Raw genomic sequence first — 21,649 nt, 5'->3', positions numbered from 1 at the left:
TATACTAATTGTGAGCTCTTTCAGTCTTTCTTTTACTCCAAGCAAAATATCAAATAGCTTTTCAAAATGTCGATAGGGTAGTTAGGGGAAGAACAGCAATCACAGATTTAAGTATAAAAATTGGCATTATACTCTCAACTTTGTTTAATCAGAAAGAACTGTTATCTAATGGTGCTTTGCACTGGGTTCACGTCACCCTCATTGCCTTAGATTATCTCCTGAGCTATTGATGCTACCAGATCCAATCCTCTAGCACAAGTCAAAATGAGGAGGCTTTCCAAGAGGCTTGGGAATGTAAATGCTTTTATTTTCTCCCTCTCTTAGATTGGTAAATATTCCATCAGCTTGATAGCAAAAGTGTTGTCCCAAATAAAGACAGGGGCTATTCCCTGACTGCAGCTATTATAGCTGAAATCTTCTCAGTCACAATGGTGGCAGGAACCACTAGCTCTCTTCCTGACTTAGTCAAATTAGGTGTTTGTCATTCTTTGCCTGGCTAGCAGGAAATTAAGTTTCAGTGAAGCATTTGGGTCACACCCTTAGTATCTAAGAATGATCTCCTCATAAGTTTACAGTATTCAGTTGCTCTGGGGCATTACCTTTTGATTACTTTTTTCATAGAGTGAACATGTTTAAGTCAGCTTTAATATTTTACACAGCTGTTCCAATTTCAAGATCAGCATCGTTTTGAGTCACGTGGCAACCCTGGCAAAGTCTCCCGTAATGTCAGAGGAGAATCTGGAAAAAATTGTCTGAATGTTTTCTCAAAAGTAATCAGTTTTATTTCTTCAAGTGGGCATTGTTTTCATTGTAAAATAGTATCCAGCCCTGACAGGCGTTAAGTGGTGGTGGCTGCCTAATCTTAAATGGAAGCAACAAAATGAATCTGCCTCCAAAAGAATGCCTTTCTACCAACGTGTTTTTCTCATTCACTTTTTTCTTTCCTTTCACTGATGACTTTCCAGTTGCCTGTTTTTCTTTGTAGGCTGTTGACTCTCTGGGACTCACATTTTGGTGGCATACTCTTTTTTTTTTTTTTCCCTTTGGTATGTTCTCCGACATTTCAACATGCTAAGAAAAGCATTCTACAATTTCCACCTGGGGCAAACTTGGAACATTTCATTCTAAAGTTCTGCTATTTCTAGTTAGTCAAATGATTTTAGAAGAATTTGAATAAGAGTAAAAATCACAGATTGATTGAAGAACCAGCACATCACTTGATTGCTTCTCTCCATTTATATTTTCCAGCTCACACCTGAATTCCATATGGTTTTCATGGCCATTTAATAAAATTTGAAAAATTGCTCTCTCTCCTCCCCTCTCTCCCAAACAGAAAACTACCCGAAGAGACAAATCAGTAGCCCTATGTACCATTCATCCATTCATTTCATCTTTCGTTGATTTTATAAGAAAGAAGCTATATGAGTGCTTAGCTTTAACTTTATAATTAAAATTCAGAATATGATACAGTTATCTCTGTGTTGTATTAATGCACATGTCTGTGGTTTTTCAGGTAATCGATCATTTAAATTTGACAATTGTGATCAATTCCAAAAATATTTGTACTCTCCATTTCCCTATTTATTTCCCATATTCCTCTGTCCCTGAAAAATAATCTGTTGTTATAAAGGAGAACCCATAGGAGCATTTGGAACCTTCCTACCCTGAGGGTGATTGGGAAGTCTGTACTTTCATTTTTATTTTACTTTTTTATACTTTGCACTTTACAGTGTGATTCAAAGTTGCCGAGTCAAATGTAATCTTTGTGCTTACAAATAAATTCAACAGCTTGCTACTGTTTGTCACAATTTTCATTTGGGCCCTTAGAATCTTGCTTTCTTTTTGTAAAAGCCACATTTTGCATTCATAAACCATTGCATGTTGCTCATTTAACCCTGTTCCCACGCTCCACTCCAAATGCATTACTGAGTGACCCCTCATGTCAGCACTATAGCATTGTACAGTAAATAGAGTGTTTTGCTTCATAAATCAAGCATAGAACTTATAGCCAACTTCAGCATAAAAAAGTCACTGAAATAATATGGCCCAGCTGCAGGAGAGAGACATTGTATTCATAAAGCTAGCCTTAAATTACTGACATTTAAATCCAGATTTGACAAAGCTAAGACTATTTTGGAGGATTCTGAGTAATCCTCATGAAATTCCAAATTTTTCTTTTGTTGTTTTGAAGGATATTCGTTTTTGAAAGGAGAGGTTAGATTCCGTCCTCCCCACAATTATCTTTGATGGTATCAGCAAGGCACACTTGGGTGGCCACTTCACATAATTATCCAAGTCACTTTGCAAATCGTTTATTTTTTCTTTGGGAACCTGCTCTCTGGGGCATAGCTCTCTGATACTATTGTGTCAATCAGCAGTGAAATTCAAAGGTGATTTGGAGAAATCAGGTTTGGGTTTCTCCCCCATCTAAATCAAATTGAACACTAACGTCTCACTGAGGATGTCCAAAGATAGAAACTAATTTTATTTTGAGAAGCAATTTTTATTTCTCCGTTGGAAAAAAAAGAAAGTCAAAAAGCCCGGCAATCAGCCAGACTTCCAGCTTTCACTGTTCTCTGTTCATTTTCCTTTATAGGTAGCAGTTTTAGCATTCAAAATTTAAAAATATGCCAGAAGAACACATATTTACAGTGCTCTCTCCGAAAGCATGCTTTGAAAATCACCTATAATGGTAACACCCTGTCACTGGAGAACTGTCAACATACTGGCTAGTTTAGGCCATAATCTCTCTAGCCAATGCAATTTGCTAAAGTAAATTAAAATTATTCTCTTTTTCCATTAAATTTCACTCTCCCTACCTCACCAAAAATTCTGTTTTTAAAGCACAAAACTAAATGCTTATGACAAATGTAATTAAAATAATATAAGAATTAATGAGATATATGAAAAAGTGATGTCTGTATTTTATTTTTCATGCAAGCAGATTGATATGCATTACCCACTTTGTTTAAAAACATTTATCTAGTAACTATAACGTGAGTTCGACTTGATTTTTTTTTTAATTTAATGTCCTTACTAACAGGTAATTTCTTTGTTCACCCAAGATAGAAGAATGCAACTGAATTATGTTCTTGAATAAATTGCCTTCTGAAATTCAACTACTTCTTTTGGAAAGTAGCAATATCTTCAAATTAACCTCAGTTAACACGAATGGACTAAAAAAATTGTTCAAGAATTTATGTAGTTCAAAAATTGTCAGATTTGTGGAAATGAATAATGTGTTTGGATTTTTGGAAGACCTTTACAAATTTTGAACCTCCTGCAGTTCCATTTGGTGTAAAGAATTATACTGTAAACAAGGGGCTCCATCTGTACTTTTGAAATAACTATTCAGTTTTCCATTTCAGTGCTCAGACAAATTGACACGACAAACTGAAAAGCAGAAGTTAGTGTTCAAAGAAGTTCAAGAGTAAACATTTAGTCAACTCGTCTGCTCAGATTGAGAGAGATTTGGTTCACAGGAATCCACAATTCTGAATGTAGGTTCTAGAATGGCAATGAAGACTGTCAGGGAGTGGACTTTCCAGTTGCCCCAGGTCACATCTAAAATATGAATCTACCTGCAGGGCCCTCACATTTCTAGGTATTTTATATACATTTTGCTACACTTAGGAATGAGAAGAAATGTTTGTATTAAAACTTTATTTACTAACTTTAGCTTTTTTTCTGCCCCTCTCACTGCTGACTTCAGGCTACTATTTGGTCTCCATATTTGGCTAAGGGGATAAGAAATCACATTTCTAGGAAGGAGACCAAGGTGATAACAGCTGTCGGGAACTTCTTCCATAGAACCCAGCAAGGGAAGTTATAGAATGCTGTTTGAGTCATTATTTCAATTCAGCTCAACAGGAAATTACAGATCACCAATGCATAAGGTTTTATGCTAGGTGCTCTGTGATCTGCTTATAGCAGGGGCTGTCATGTTTAAACCAAAATTTAGGTAAATATAAATGGAGACGGAGGAGAGCAATAAATCCAGACTCCCAGAGAACATTTGGTGCATGTCATTCTCCTGATCTCAACATTTTTTCCCCAAGTGCTTTCTATTCAGTCCTGTTGCTCCAGGATTTGGGGTCCAGTCCCAGTTTCTCTTACCATGCCCAAGAGTCATGCATGCCCCAGTCAGACATGCATTCTCATTGAGTCTGCATGAAGCCTTGCACATCCTCTGTGAGACCACTGTCATGCCTCTTGCTTTTCAGTAATGCACTTTCTTCTCATTTCCCATTCTTTACATGCTCTCTCTTTTTGGGCCTGATATAAAGCTTCCATTCTTGGTGCATTCATGCCTGCAGTACTGCACGGTGTGGCTGTACTCTCCTTCCATATCTTACAGCACCTATGGTCTCTACCATTAATTTGGCATACACCACGCATACCCTGGCATTGTGATCTATCTTGTAATGTGTCTATTTTTCTCTCCAGTGAGATCATGTGTCCTCTGAGAAATCAAAATGTCTTTTTGTTCCCTTTGGCCTGAGTACATAGTAGGCTTTCAAGGACATTTGGCTGATTTAACGATGAAGCATTGTGTGGGAGTCTGTGAAATTGGATAAGTTAACATGGTACATTCCCATGGCAGTTAATCTGTGCAGATTTGTGTTGGATTAAATTCATCAAACTTAGATAAGACGCTTTCTGCTACTGACTGGTGCAGTATTATTTCTTCCAGATGAAAAGACAACTAAATTTAAACCTCTCTAAAGTGTGGAATGCAATTGAAAGCAACTTAAATTCTGAAAACGTTTTATTTATTACAGGAATACTATTAAATTTCTGAGGTTGTCCCTCTCAGTGGAACATTTAATAATTTCTTTAACAGTCAGATTATCTCCACTCAATGTCCTAAAAGAGATATCAAGGAAACTCCGGATGAGGATAAGGGAGGGGAAGTAGCATTGAATCCATGTTCTTTGGCATTTCATTATCCCTGACAACCCTGCAAGGTGGATGGAATTATCTTCATTGTATGCATGAAAAATAAAAACTTCAGTTGTTAAATTAATTGTCCAAGGTACACAGAGACAATTCAAACCTCTCTGTTTTTTATGTCTCTTGTCTTGTACTATCACTGTTGCAATAAGGAAGCCTGCACTGTTTTGATAACTGGGTCAATGTCTCGTCAAAACTCCTCATTTCGTTCCAACAGGAACATTGCCAGCACTTTCCCCCATGTGTGGTGCTGTGGCATTTCTACAAATTTGGGATGTGGGAGTGATTCTGCTGCAAGGCAAATGTGGTTTAGCTCATCATAAGCCCTTTAGGTAGAAGGCTTCAGAGTCTTCCTCAGTTATGTTTTTCCCCTTGACCAAAGCTTGCAGCTCTATGCTGTAATCTGATAGGTTCCTTGGTTCTATGTGAGGGGCCATTAAGTCTGAGGGCATGGAACATCAAGACAAGTATCCTAGAGAGGGTCAGGATGATCACTAATGAAGAGCTTGCAAGTGAAGCTTCAGCAGGCAAAGTTGGACCAGACAGACCTTTGGTCCATATTTCGCATTGGAACCATCAGTGCTCATCTATCACACCTCTTATGGGTAGTAGTGCTCTTGTAGTTTGGCTGTGGTCATCTTATGGCTTCTGTTTGTTTTGATCATGTTTTGCTTTCATAGGTCTCCCTAGAGTGGACTTGATTCTCCACTTCCCTTTCCTTTCTCTTTTCTCTGATCCGTACAAAGCTACCTTTGTTTATGTTCTAAGTGGCTCTTCATTTTTTCATTTACCAGCTCTGTTGATGCCCTGTCAACTCTGCTAGACTTGCTGTGGTAATCTCACAAGATGGCTGCCACAATTCTTCCTCTCCTTCTATGCATATGACACTTCTCTCCTTACAAATAAGGCCTAGATACCTTCCCCTGAAATCTGGCCTGGCCTTGTGACTTGCTTTAGTCAATAGAATATGAAAGAAGTGGTACTGGACTAGTTCTGATCTCAGCTGTCAAGAGGTCTGGAGGCTTCCACTTTCTTTCTTGGAAGCCAGCTGTATGTAAAAACTCTAACTACCTCGAGACCACCATGTTGTAAAAAGGCCTGGCTAGCCACTTGGAGAGACCTTGTGGGAAGAGAAAGAGAAATAGAAACTCAGCTGGCCCCTGTTGTTTCAGCCATCACAGCTGAGGCACCAGACGGCTGAGTGAAGGAGCCATCTTGGATCTCCCAGCAACCATCATGGGGAGCAAAGCAGCCACTCAGCTAGGCCTAGAATAGATTACAAAATTGCAGAAATAATTTTTTCGTTGTTTTAAGCCACTGAGTTTTGGAGTGTTTTGTTATGCAGCAGTAAATAATTGAAACAGTTGTTTAAAGCATGCATCCGTAATCCACTGTGATATTCTAGAGCTGTGTGCTACAGTATGGTATTAGCCAAATGTGGTTGCTTAAATTTAAATTAATTAAAATTAAACAAATGTAAAAATGCAGTGTCTCAGTATCTCTAGCTACATATGAGGTGCTCATTAGCCCTTGTTTTGGAAAGCACATATAAAACCTTTCCATCATGAAAGAAAGTTCTGTTGGAACATAGTCATTTTACATTTTCTGGAACTATATGTTACTTATTTACCAAGAAATATCAATCTTAGGAAATTAGTTCAGTGAAGCACAAGGCTTTTGTAAGGAGTAGAGACAGCTCCTCTGGCACAGGTGCACAGGTGCCAGGCTAGGTGTCAAATATCAGGCCAAGACGGTCTACCCTTAGCCTGTAGGCAGTGGGAGCCACTGAAGGTTTTTAAAAGAGGGAGATGACCTCAGCTTCTAAATATGTTCTGTGGGTAGGTGAATCTCGTGCAAAATAAATTTACCTGGGTACTACACCAAAAGGTCCTCTGTTAATCCTGTTAGTCATTTGTTTATCCAAACACCACTTATTGTCAACTGTTGTCTATTTCTTCAATTATAATTTAAACTCACCCTCCTGGGGGTAGGGTAGGAATAGAATCAAGCCCATTTTCTGTCAATGGAATAATTTGGCAACTTATTACATCTTGACTTAATAGAATTGGCATAAAACACAACAAAAATCATAGTGCTGTTTAAAATATTACAGTTTTCCACAACATCACTGATAAAGGTACATTATTTACATCTTCTCTAACTATGCCAATAAAAATACAAATCTCAAAGTTTTTTTGCTGTGGGCTATCTCATTATTGTTTTTAACATGAAGTAAAATAAATGTTCCTTATCTGTGTTGAAACTAAATCACAAACAACCTGGTCAAATATCAACAAAAGAACATAAAATAATTATATTGAATATACATATTATTATAACTAAAAGAAAAGTTATGTTTGATTGGTTTTGTAGTAATTCTCTTTTTGTAGAATGTTACATTAATCAGCTTATCTCAGTTAAAACCAAATAGATCTCTAATAGCATAAACAGTAGGCCTCCTTCAATATATCTGTTTACTATTTTAAAAATAATAGTGCAACAGGGGGCTGGAAAGCTTTTGGCTTCTTCACTTTGAAGGTGCAGATGTAGATCTTGGTATTGGTTCATTCACTGGTGAGTGAGGTGACCATGGACAGGTTCCATCACCTATTAGATATGTCTATAGGAGGACCCCAAGGTCCCTTCAGCACTGTGTTCATTGATTCTACACTTTCTTATAAGCTCTTCTAGCTTTAGCTACTGAAAAAAAAGATTCTTTTGACTTAAGATGTTACCAAAGTACAAAAAACACGACAACTCTGCTCTTCCTCCCATTGGGACCTGATTCTTTGCTCCTCAAATTAAAAAAAAAAAAATTCAGGACTGAGTATGAAGACCTACTTGTTCCTAAAGTTTACCCCACCATGGTTAGTTCAGGAATGGTTAAAAGGAAAGAAAAAAATAGAACATTTCTGTCTCAAAAAATATTTTTCTCTCTCTGACTCCCTGCCGTGCTCTCATTTTAATGTGTTGGAGGCTAGGTCATTTTTTTTTTTTCCCCCAGATCTTCATGATTGCAGCTACCATATTTATGTAGAGTATCTGCAGAGAATTCTCTCCCACACAGCTAAGAAGAATTTTTGTTCTCAAAGCCATTTGTTGAAGTAACCATATGGATACTTCTCCCTCCTGTTATTCTGGTCTTGGGACTTTTTCTTATTTGCATTCATCCTTGCTGCCTTCATTCCGTCCATACACTCATTTATTAGTCCATAAGACACACATGAATTATAGACCTATCCTCATGACACTTCTGTAGGGCTATGAGAAATGAAAGATCACCCAGAAGTATCCTCTCCTGAATAGGGCAGTAAGGTATCTGGGAAGTTTTCCAAGTTTTAACTTTGGAGGTGTAGATGCAGATCCTGGTGTTGGCTTGTCCAGCATAAGTTTTGTGTCTTTGGACAGGTTACATCTCCTGTAAGATATGTGAAAGCTCTTGACAGAAGAGTGGAGATTTTCTTGCCCTAGAAGGAGAGGAGCCCAAGAACAGCCCACAAGGGGCTCTCCCTCAGCTCATTGCACTGATTTTCGGTGAGTGTGGGAGTGACAAGGGACAAATTAGTTCCCTGCCTGAACCCTCTTTACTCATTGTACCTTGTCCTTATTTCCATAGGCACCAGGATTCTTTTTGTATTTCTGCCACATTCCTTTTATCTTGCTTCATCTGTGGCTACTAGAAAAACAGGCATCCTTCATTGCTTTCAGACATATATCATCTATATGTATATCTATCAGCTATATGCATAATGCATCATGTAAAAAATAACTATGTTGAAAGTAGGACGCAATAGATCTACAGAACTGAGTAAATCTCATACATTAGAATATTTTCTTTGCAGTGACTTATAAATCACAATGATCTCAAATATTCAGTGGAAATATCAACAAGTCTGATAGAGCTATTTGAACATGGAAGTCAAATTAAATATTCTAATTGTTAATTGGTAATATTTGCTGGGCACTTGCTACATGCCAGATATAATGCTAACAGCATGATAGGCATTATCTTATTTAATCCTCTTGACAAGCCTAGGAGGTAGGTATCATTATCATCCACGTTTCAAACAGAGAAATTGCTCTTCAGTAACATAACCAAGTTCTTATTGCTAAAAGCAGGCTGAGCCAAGAGTGAAACCCAGTCAGGGTGGGTCCACAGTTTCTCTCTTAGCCATCTTGTTTCTTTGATCCATTAAAAGCAAGCAAGCAAGCAAACAAACAAACAAAAAGCTTCTCTGTCATCTCCTGCTCTCCACCCCTAAGAGGCAACATTAAGACTCAGGTTTATTGAGAACCATGCATATGCCCAAAAGATCCATCATGATTGTCAGCACAGAATGCTTTCATTCTGACTAGATGCTCATAGAACAAGTCCTTGGAGGGCCATATGAGACCTTGATTCTGGTGTAAGCTCAACCACTGACCAGCTTCGTGACCATCTCTGACTGAATGAGCCAAATGACTGCTTTTGTTTCCTCTCTTTATGTTTCATAGGACTTTTTTCCTTCACATTTTTCAGCTTGCTGTCTTGAAAAGTTGTGACTTGATATATGCAGCCTCCTCTTTCTCATAGATTCTCTCTGTCTAGCCAGACTCTAAGCTCCTGCAGGCAGGAACTGTCTCTTGTGAGATCTGCACCAGCACCTAGTGTTGGAGAGCTGGAGTGAACTAAACTGTTTCGAGATAGTTAATATCTTTTATTTTCTCCATCAATACCTGTCATGAGCATACCTCCCTCTCAGATGAAGAAAGAATTTTGGAGATAAACAATAATTAGTAGATCCCCATCAAGAGTTAGCAGAGGAAATCCAAACAGTAAACAAACAAAACAGCAAAAGTAATTAAGAGTTGTCAGGCAAGTATCAGGAAGAGGTTGCAGGCCCTGCTGGATGGACAAAGCTGGTCAGAGGCTGGAAGGAGCTCACAGCTTAGGGAGATGGAGTGTATGAGTGGGGAAGGAGAAGTGTCACCCTAGAAATGGACACATGAGGACAGATGTTGGTGCTTTCATTTGAAAACATTTATTTATCACACCTTATATGTCACTAATATGGTTTGGCTGCATCCCATCCCCCAACCAAAATCTCATCTTGAATTCCCATGTGTGTGGGAGGGACCCAGTGGGAGGTAATTGAATCATGGGGGCAGGTCTTTCCCATGCTGTTCTCATGATAGTGAATAAGTCTTACAACATCTGATGGTTTTAAAAACAGGAGTTCCCCTGCACAAGCTCTCTCTCTCTGCCATCCATGTAAGATGTGACTTGCTCCTCCTTGCCTTCTGCCATGATTGTGAGGCCTCCTCAGCCATGTGGAACTGTAAGTCTGTTAAACCTGTTTCTTTTGTAAATTGCTCAGTCTCATGGTAATTCTTTTGTAAACTGCCCAGTCTTTATAAACAACGTGAAAACGGATTAATACAGTCATGTACTGAGCTACAAGGATAAATAAGACACAGCCTGGTTTTCTGAGGGCTTACATCTGGTAGGGAAGAGAGAGATGTAAGTAAATAAAATCAATCAATCAGTAAGATCAATAAAATAAAGAGGGTACAGATTAACCTGGAGACACAAATGAGTGATCTGCTTCATGGTAGAGGTCATGCCCAAAAAGCCTTATGCAAACAGAGGCCTGAGGTTTTCACCTGGGTAAGAACAGGAGGGCATTCCAGTACCACATGAACCTAGGAAGCTGGCTGGCACAGATACTTGGCTGCAGGGACTTGCAGAGTTGGTTTCAGCTAGAGTACCATATGCTGTTGGTGGAGATCACAAAGATTGGGATGGGGGTATTTATGGGTTCCATATGTCAGTCCATAGGTCAAGAAGAGCAGACAGAAAAGAAGGAATTTGGCAAAATTATACAGATACTCTTTCATTGCGTCAAAACTTGTCGCTTCTTTTTTTCCTTAATTTCAGTAACAACAAGCATTTATGGGGCATTTCCTGTATGTTGCACACTGTGCTTAGCTCTGCACATGCAGTAAGGGTTGTTTTGCAACCTACTCTATAGTTGGAAGCTGGGGAGGATTCAAGGAAGGTGACACTACCTTGTAAACCAAAGGACCTGAAAATCTGTATGCAAAGACAAGAGCACATGCAAGAAATAACTAGACAATGCTATAAGAAACTATAGGGTTAACTGCTGCTGTATTCTGAAAGTAGCAAGGTGAGTAGGGGTACTTTGCCTCTGCAAAGGGACATCTTTGCAACTTAACATAGTTTTCATCTCTAAACACTGGGTTGCTCTATGGGGCCTGAAGCAACATGGAGATTTGCTTAATGAACATACTGCAGACACAAGAGCTAAATGGTATTTATTAGGGTTACTCGTCCCTCCTATATAAGTAAGTAAACACGTGCTGATGCCAGAGGGTTCAAGGATGAATGAAGTCTAGAAACTGATAGGACATAAATAGTTAACAGTAAAACCTTGGGCCCTCTCTGAACCTTTCAAGGCAGCCAGTAAATTGAAAGCAGCAGCGAGAAAACAGAGCCACTTCTGCACACCCATGGAAACAGTCAAGCTGCCACAATTTGCACAAGGTGCAAGTAACAGATCAGCCTTCCGGAGGACCCGGTACACGCTGCACATTGCGGCGGTCTCACCTCAGTCACAGAGCCTCTGCCTCACAGCTGGGCTGAAGGAATTAGCTTGCACACCAGAATATTAATGTCAGCATCTTTTATCACATGGGTTGGAGATTTGCAACCATTTGAAAAAACCACCAACTCTGCTTGTGATTATCTGTGATTTAGAGAAAGGGGCAAAGTTATCATTTAAAAAAAAGTCTGTCATCAAATGTGTTGATGGCAGCCTCTGTATGAGAAAATGTCACTAAAAGCACTTGGAATGCTTTCTTACTTATAAGCTATCATAACAATGTAAAATTAAACAAACCAAAAACTAAAAACCACCCAAAATTCTAGAAGGTGCTTTAAAAAGAGAATGAAAGGGATGCTTCACCACTTCTACCCACCCCCCACAAATCCAACTGGCTATGAATTGGATATCAATGTAGATTAGACAGAGACACATCATAAAATATTTTTGGATTGTGTGCTGCTATTTGGTATATGTTGCCTATCTTGTTAGGATTGGGTAACAGTACAAACAGGAAGACTCAGGGAAAGGTGGAGAGTAATGGCATAGGGTTAAACTGGGGGTAAATTAGGACTCAGGACTCACTTCCCGCCTTGCTTCCCACCATGGTCAGGACTCAGGGCAGCAGAAACCAACAAAGTCCAACAGAGAGAAGCCAACTTTGAAACTGGACAAGGTCTTCTTCAGGCATTAAATATCTCCTACATTTAGGACATAGATAATTAAGAACCCAGCCTCAGGTCTCTCAAGTTCTTACTTTTCTGTCACCAAATCCCAAAGTCAAAGCAATTTCTCCCTATACTTCACAGATGCTGTCCAAGGTTGCATCAAGGTCAACAAGAAACATGCTCTCTGTCTTCTGGCAGTGACCATTGTGAGAAAGCAGGATGTTCTCATCATACACTCAGTGATGGTAAAAGTCTGTGCCAATAAAACCTATTACAACACAACTATCATGGAATTTTTTTTTTTTTTTTTTGAGGCGGAGTCTCGCTCTGTTGCCAGGCTATAGTGTAGTGGCACAATCTCGGCTCATTGCAGCCTCTGCCTCCCGGGCTGAAACGATTCTCCCGCCTCAGCCTCCTCAGTAGCTGGGACTACAGGCCTGTGCCACCACACCCCGCTAATTTTTGTATTTTTCATAGAGACGGGGTTTCACCATGTTGGCCAGGATGGTCTCAATCTCTTGATCTTGTGATCTGCCTGCCTTGGCCTCCCAAAGTGCTGGGATTACAGGCATGAGCCACCACGCCCAGCCTGCAATTTTCTTTAAAAAAAAGACTTGAAAATAAAATTCCACTACAATTTGTCTCACATGAATAATTTTTGTCTTAAGATCTTAACCTAGATAAATCATTTCCTTAAATACTTCATAAAGTGAGATGTTTAGTGCCTATCATGGTATATGTCTTAAATGAATCCCTCTCCAACTGCCTTTGGCCTCTTTAGGGATCTCTGGTCTCTCTTGTTACTCATGTTTTTTTAATATACTAATAACTGAAGCTATGTTCTGCCTTACCTCACCTGACACTGGAGAATGCCTGCATCAGCACATACTCACTTTTTGCCCATCCACAAAAGACAGCAGCTCTGTACACTGCAATTCCCTGTGATGTGCTCAAATTATAGGCTGTGACACTTTAAGAGGCCTAATCAACCCTAGTCTCATAATGACACACCATTGTGTGTTGGCATTGTGGTTGAGAACTCTTCCCTGCCTGATCTTCCACCATGTCCCTCAATATTCATTAGCCAAATGTAAACTGAGTGTCTATTGTACACTCAATGGCAGGCACTAGATGATATTCATCTCCATGCTGGTAACATGGTAACATGGAGTCAAATAATATCTAGTGCCCACCATCAGAGAGTGTTAGGTAAAGACAGGCACAGAAACAGTTGATCTTAGTGTCATGGTAGTGACATGCACAAATGTTATACAGTGTATGCTGTAATGCCTGGTTGAAAAGCTTCTCTGTAGAGATAATGGGACTCTGCTGATCTGGCTGTCGAAATGTTCCTGGATCCTTTTGCTCTTCCTCATCCTTCCCTTTCACCTTGTATAGCCCAGTCCCAAAATTTACTGAGTCAAATTGTTTTCTGTCTTTAAACTCCAAATTCCACCCATCGCTCTGGACAGTTGACACATCTTATACTTTGCTAAACAATTCCAAGACTCCCTACCAAGATCCCATGCCTTTCCTTCTCTCTATACCCAATAATCTCTTGGACTTCAGCTATCTTCATATCCTTCATGCCTCCATGGTAGGACATCTGCTCTTTCCAAGGCTAATTCCTACTGATTTCATTGAGTTCTGCCTCCATCTCTAAAAGCTCACTGTTCAACTAACTCCCATCTCTCCAGTGTTGTCAATCAGTCTCTCTCTGTCACGTATGCGGAGGGTTTTTTAAAACAATGATTTAGATTTCTTCTTCCCATCTTACTATGGCAGGTGCATATTATGCCTCTTAGAGTCTCCCAATGTTGTGCCCATACATGCATTTTTTTTTTTTTTTTTTTTTTGAGACGGAGTCGCGGTCTGTCGCCCAGGCTAGAGTGCAGTGGCGTGATCTCGGCTCACCGCAAGCTCTACCTCCCGGGTTCACGCCATTCTCCTGCCTCAGCCTCCTGAGTAGCTGGGACTACAGACACCCGCCACCACGCCGGGCTAATTTTTTTGCATTTTTTAGTAGAGACGGGGTTTCACCGTGGTCTCGATCTCCTGACTTCGTGATCCGCCCGCCTCGGCCTCCCAAAGTGCTGGGATTACAAGCGTGAGCCACTGCGCCCGGCTCATACATGCATATTTTTTAAGGAAAAGATGAATAAATGAATTCCATACGCTACCTGTAGTTACATAATAATGGTCTAGTGGTGATATAGTAAATAGTGTATAAATTTGAGGCTCAGTATTTTATTCTACACATCATCTAAATGACCTTAGAAAAGTTACTTGAATTTTCTCTGCCACAATTTCCTCATCTGCGCAATAGGGATAATGACATTTATCTCACAGATACATCCATGAAGATCAACTGAGATGATAGATCTAAATTACTTGACAGTCTTTTTGTCACAGAGCAAATTCCCATAAATGCTAGTTCCTGCTACTTGGATTTCAGGAAATAATAGTTCACATAGACTAAATAAAGGCCAAAGTTATAGTAGTTATAAAGCAGTTATAGAAACTACTCTGGCTAAAGTATCATATTTGTTTAAGATATTAGAGCAATACTGGCGAACACATAAGTGACCAATTTACACACAGATATATCATTTTAGTATATATTCAATGAAGTAACATATTTTATAATACATTCTTTTGTCTGGGGATTCTTTTGTAGAAGGAGGCAGAGTGAATGATTGAAGCACATTGTTGTTTAATTGAAAATACTACTTTCACCTTATGCAAAACAGAGGCATATTAAATCACTACCTTCAAAAAATGTAAATTCCAGGTCAGTAGCGTCATTTGGGGACAATTGACGCTTTATAGATCTGGATAAAGAGGAGGTGTCTACTCCTATTTCCAGGAACAATAACATTTCTAAAAGACTGCCATAAGCTGTTATCTGCAAAATTTCATCAATGTGGGACTTTGTCCTTAGGATAAAAGTAGACTCTTGTTCTCTCTGTTAAGGTGATAACCAAAAAACAGTAGGCCCATATGAAAAGGAGGCATATTTAACATCTTAACAAAGTACAAGGTTTTTAAGCAAAGGGCATTATATATATTTTCATAAAACAACATATTTGCAATGGTAGCATAGGCAGGCATTCTTCAGGCTGAATCTCTATTTCGTTCTCTTATAGCCTTGATTCCCTCTGGGCAGCACATTGTTAAATACATTCCAGTTACTACAGGATTTTGAAACTTAAGAACAAGAAAGCAAAACAAGTAAGCAAGCATATAAAGAAATACTCTATAAGTCAACCTTTCTTCTTCTATCTCTATACATCATTTCTCCCATACAACCATCTAAATTATTTGAGATTCAGTCAAGGTTAGACAACAAAGTTTAATAAGTCCTCTTGTGAATTGAAAAGTTCCTAGCACTTAAATGTATTGAATCTCAGGGCTTCTGTCATTCCCTGATCTGGTCCATAATTGGCCAAAAAGAAATTATTGACACTAGTACCAAGGTCGTTTCTATAAAAATATGAAATCTTATCCACGTAATTGACAAAATACCACTAGTGATATAAAGGGAGCATGACATTATGTGTGCATAAATATACTTTTTTAAAAAAGTGTCTTATTTGTTTATTTTATAAAGAAATACCCACCACCAGAGAGGCAAATGACCTCTTCATCGTCAAGTCTCACTATTCTCTGTAAAGTCCGTAATGCTTTCCTTGTATAGAATAAAGATCATAGACTTCAGGGAAACATCTTACGTCAATGAAGGCCTTTATTGTATTGTTTCTTTCCTTCTCTTTTGTTCCTTTTCATTTTTTAACATAAATTAACCCTCTCTTCCTTTATCTTGCATGTTTGGATTCTTAACTAGATCACTAACTCTTCAGAAGACAGCAGCCAATATCTACGTCTAATTGACATTCATTAATAGCAAAGATACACTCTGCAAAGAGCGAGTCCAACACATTGATTATCTTATCTTCTCCACCTATATTGGAAACACCTATGTTTCACTTCTTATTTCTGGAGCCAAATTGACTGTGGTCTTGTTGTGGATCTCTATGGATATAGGAGGAAGATGCTTCTGAAAGTAGTGGAGGGAGATGTCTCTGCCTGTTCCTCCCATTAGCCTCCAGCATCACCTACCCCATATGATACAATGTGACATTCAAATGTCCTTGAGGGAACATCAAAATCTATAAAGGCTAGATGTGTGATAGAACATGAAACACAATGGTGTACAAAATGAGCTATACAAACTGTGAATTCAACACCACAGTCTTTTGTTCCATTAAAAAATGCTAATTTTTCTTCAAGATAGGGATTACGAATAAAGGTTTATACCATCTTGTGGCAAGTCTACCACTAGTACATGGACCAGCGGTCTCCAACTTTTTGGCAACAGGGACTGGTTTTGTGGAAGGCAATTTTTCCATAGACCAGGGTGGGGGATGGTTTTAAGATGATTCAAGCAATTACATGTATTGTGCACTTTATTTCTATTATTATTACATTGTAATATATAATGAAATAACTACACAACTCACCATAATGTAGAATCAGTAGGAGCCCTGAGCTTGTTTTCCTGCAACTAGAAGGTTCCATCTGGGAGTGATGGGATACAGTGACAGATCATCAGGCATTAGATTCTCATAAGGAGCATGCAGCCTAGATCCTTCCCATGTGCAGTTCAAAACAGGGTTTGTGCTCCTGTGAGAATCTAATGCTGCCACTGATCTGACGGAGGCAGAGCTCAGGCGGTAATGCCAGTGATGGGGGGTGGCCGTAAATGCAGATGAAGCTTTGCTTGCTTGCCTGCCACTCACCTCCTGCTGTGTAGCCCAGTTCCTAATGGGCCACAGACCAGCACTGGTCCATGGTCCAGGGGTTGGGAACCCCTGACATAGACTATTTCCTTGCCTCCTCCCAACCTGTGTGAGATAAATTATTTTAGATTGTAATAAGGTTACTTTTTAATTTTCCAGAAAAAAGCATCATCCTCATTTCCCATTTCTTTGTTAATCAGGCAGTGAATAACCTGTGGAAAGATTATGCCAATAAGTGACTCTACTAGATCAAGAATTAAATTTTTTTCCCTTAATAAGCAATTGGGTCTCAGTAAATTCACAAACTGGAATCAAATATCAGGGCAACTTGCTAACATACTTTATGGTTTATTCATTATTTAATACATCTCATCGAATTTTGGAGCTGGGAGAGAGTTTGAGAAGTCTAGTGAAGACTTCTGGTCTCAGGGAAGACACTCGGAAATAATTTCAAACACAGGAAGACAAATAATTGTTGATGTGACTCTGCATCAGCTAAAATGGCAAGCACAAGGCACTCCAGCCCAGTCAACCTCATAGATACCTGTTCTTTCCTCCCCATCACTATGTACATTTCAACCTATTTGAGAAGGAAATTTATTTCATTTCCTTCTAAAGGAATGTATTTCTTTTTACAAAGCTTTTCTTTGATGTTTCAACATATTGTTCTCTTCCAGATTAAAAAAAGTTTCATCTTCGTAAATCGTAGGGCCTTTTTATTTGCCTTTCTGTTGTTACCCTTCTCTTAAATATAAATGCTTTGTTTATTTGCATTTGTCTTCATAGTTTGTTTGCTTGGCCTGGTCCTTCTATGAGTTATTTAAAAATATGTTGATCTTGAAATATTACTTCTGCTCCTTAAAAAAAAAGTAATGCAATCACATTTAGGAAGGCATAAAAAATGGAGAAGAAAAGCAAAATTAGCAAGGGTCTCACCATGGTAGGAAAATCCCTGCGATTGTTCCGATATACTTTTTTCCTGTCTTTTTACCAATAGAAAATTTTGTATTGCTTATAGTCAGAATTTTTCTTGCTCTTTACATTCTATATTATAGCAAAAGCATTTTTAAGTTCTTGTTGGTCTTCATAATCATCAAATTTTAAATCATCTCATTGAACGGCTTTAACATTCTTCTCTTTTATGACATTTAAGGGCTCTTTCTATACTTTGTGATTCTACATAATGCTGTAACGAACAATCCTGTATGTTTACTTAAGATTATTTCCCTAGAATCAATTTCTCAAGAGGCTGAAATGCATAAATATTTGAGGATTTTAATATGCATTGCCAAATTTCTTTGTAAAAGATTTGTATCATTCAGACACAATTCAGAGTGAAACAAATAACAATATTTGGAACTCTCCATTTCTTCTGACCCTCACCATCAAAGTCTATTATACACTTTTAAAAATTGAAATTTAACAGACCCAAACAATGCATCATTTTTAAAAGTTTAGATTTCTTTTGTTTGTAGTAAGAATAAATATTTTTCTTTATAATTCTTTTCCTTTGTGAATTATCTTTTCTCTGTATTTGCCTATCTATTGACTAGCCATTTTAGACATTTAAAAATACCTGCTTTCAGTTTTTTAAGAAACCTGAAATGCAGGTATCAGGTCTTATAACTTGAATGCATCTGTTTTTTTTCCCCCTATTTTTCAACTTCCACCATGTCCCCTAATTTTAGTTAAGTGTAATTCGAAATATTCATTCTGATTTTCAAGACAGCACAGTTTTTCTCTTTTTAAGAAGCTTTACTTCTTTCATGATTTCACTTTGCTGATTTAGTCTCATGTAGTAATTTTGGGTTTTGGCATTATTCTTCAGAAACTTGACCTATTGTAGTTCTCATCCACAGTATAGTGCCTGCTCGAGTCTAGGATCACCTCCCAATTAGTTTAACCATGGATTGCCAATCTAGAGTGGCCTGCCAGTCCGATTTCTGTCCCCAGCCATTAATGGAAAGCCCTTTAAGACTGTATAGAATAAAAAAACCTTGTCATTTAGCAGATTTCCTCTTCACCCGTGACACATCATCCAGACTGTTGGGACGATAAAATAATAGGAAGAGCACAAGGCTGGTGGATGTGATTTTGTTTTCTTGGCCACAGACTTTTCATTCTCAAGGTATAACATTCATGTCTGTTAGCTAAGCTCTGGAAAGCAATAATCAGAAACAGGTGATGGCCTCGAAAACATCATGGAATCAGTTCCTGAGCAATTGACTGCTCTCCAAAATGATGCCCGGGGCATGTTTAAGGGAAATTCAAAAGAGTATAAATGTGGCAAACGGTTCCAAGTCATGTCTGGGGCAAAAGATGTATCACAGTGCGACATAGAATATTCATTAGGGTGAGCAACAGAACAGGATCTGTGATTTCAAGACTTGCAGGTCATATCGGTATGACAGCCTGCTAACTTCTTAAGCTAGGGTTGTATTATTCTCTACCCTTTGGTCAGTCTCCTAAGAGATGGTCACTGTTTTCTTTTATCCACCTTAAACATGTAAGAGGCAACAGGGTTGAGGAGTGTGGGCTTTGTGACCAAACAGACCTGTATATTCATGAGCAAATGACTTAATGTGTTTAAGACTCAACATCGTCAACTGTAAAATGGAAACAATAGAAATCTACTTGCCCGGGTTATTGTGAACATTAGAAGTAGTGTGTAAAATGTCTGGCTCAGATCTTAGCAAATGGGTTTCCATAAATGATATTCTGGCTGCTATTGCTGTTTTTATTAGTGTACAGCGTTAACTCTTGAGCTGTGACCTTGTTATACATCAGAAATTACCCTTTGGAGAGCTGAGCTGAGATCCAAGTGTGTAGAAACTGCTAATTCATACTGCAGTGCTTGTGGCTGGGAGTGGGAAAAAGTATTAATCATTCCCACATCAGTGCTGCTTTCATCAGGGAAAAATATTTTCAGGTTTTTTTGTATTTTCACTGTATTATATTTTTGCAGGATATGTAATGTTGATTATAGCAGAAAGGGGAAAGAGAAATTTGCAATATTGCTATTTAGCTATTTGCGGAGTTAAGAAGGCACAGTGACGGTTTCATTAACCTTTGTACTCCCTGGAAATCATGATAGTGCTATCCGTAATCCAAAAAGTGATACACAGTATCATTTAGCTAAAGGAAATATTCATTTACTTATACATCTATAAACTAGATCTACCCTAAGGATCAAAGTCTTATTTATTAAATTAGAAAACAGACTTGAAAAAGTACTTAAATTCATGATCAAATTCCCCTCCCCACTACTTGGCTAACTTTTAAAATAAATAGAATGCACTAGGAAGGTAATAAGAAAGAAAAGGCATGGATCAATGATTTCAGCCTGATAATGTAGGCCTCCATAAAAAGGGAATGAATGTTCAAACATCCCTTGCCATCACCTCTAAAGATATAAAGCACTGCAAGAAATTCCAGTCGACAATGACTGAAAATAGATTGGCAACCATAAATTAAAATTAAGGAGTTTAAATATGATTTAAAATCATTTAATCTTGATGATTTATGCTGGTTCTCAGAGGCAACTGTTGACTAACGCTTATGTTTATTGCTCTTTTGACTTTTTTAAATTACAGTAAACCCCAAATTCGATTATACACTCTAGTATATATTTCGAGCAATAGTATTGTAAATAAAAAGGGAGCCAATTAATAATGTGCCTAGTCTAGCAAAGCTAAATCAAGTATAATACAAAACATGGTGTAACTTGATAGAAATTTGAAAGCTGCAGAAAAGATCCCGTCTGCTTATGCTGGAAAATCTGAAGGTTGGAAATGAAGATCCCTTTTTCTTTTTAAAAAATAGAATAGCTCTTTAATAAATGACTTCTAACAGGTTATCTAAGTTATAATTTTCTAAGTTTAGAGGTGATTAAAAATATATATATTTGAAAACTGCAACTTTCTGATCAATAATCAAGTTGTGATTTTTAAGCAAAACTCTATTGTTTTGTGGGTTTATCTCCTTTAACATCTACCACTGGCACATGCTTTGAGAATGATATAGGCCGATCCAGCTGTGTTTTGGGTTCCTTAAACATCTCACACTATTCCTCAAATGTTTGGGGTTTGAGAAAACCCCAAATGCATTTGGCCAAGCACATTTTCTCTTGATTTTTAAACACATGTGGGTTTTATAGGAAATTTAATCCATGTGTTTTTGATTCCTTTACACTTAACTCATCAAAATGTTGTTGTGTAAGGTCTCTTTGATGTCCAAGAAGCTTTTGGAGTTTCTGCTTTTTTTTTCTTTTTTTTTTTTTTAATGGGACACTTTAATCCTTTTTTCTTAGAAACAGGAAGTTGCACAATGCCAAGAAAAAATAAATGCCCACAAAATACGGTGGTGTTTGAGCATTTTAAAACCCTAGGGTTCAATTTGGTTCAGAATTGGACTGACATAAGTCTCCTGCTCATTAATTTCTTGTTAAATTTGTTGCTTCTTGGAGGTTTTTGAAACAATAAAAAGTTACGTTTTGCTTCAGGAGAAAAGATAAAGGTGGTAAAAAATCACAGAGGGTTTTTAAATGAATGGTGACATACTATAAATGAAGTTAGCATTTTAACCTCTCTACGTCTACTAAAAGAAGAGGCTCTGTAAATTGAGAATT

General features: G+C 38.1%; 1 long non-coding RNA gene across 1 annotated transcript in view; it reads right to left on the bottom strand.

Annotated features, from left to right (window-relative positions):
* Positions 1-13,154, bottom strand: part of LOC105739646 — a 32,727-nt gene extending 19,573 nt beyond the window's left edge. The window contains exon 1 of the long non-coding RNA XR_001115598.2: positions 13,117-13,154. This is a non-coding gene — a long non-coding RNA (uncharacterized LOC105739646). The remainder of the gene's footprint in view (positions 1-13,116) is intronic.
* Between the last annotated feature and the right edge of the window lie 8,495 nt (positions 13,155-21,649).

Source organism: Nomascus leucogenys, chromosome 4, assembly GCF_006542625.1.
Source record: "Nomascus leucogenys isolate Asia chromosome 4, Asia_NLE_v1, whole genome shotgun sequence".
In the NCBI taxonomy this organism is placed as follows: Eukaryota; Metazoa; Chordata; class Mammalia; order Primates; family Hylobatidae; genus Nomascus; species Nomascus leucogenys.
The sequence above is the reverse complement of the archived record's forward strand: the minus strand, read 5'-3'. Positions and strand labels throughout refer to the sequence as shown.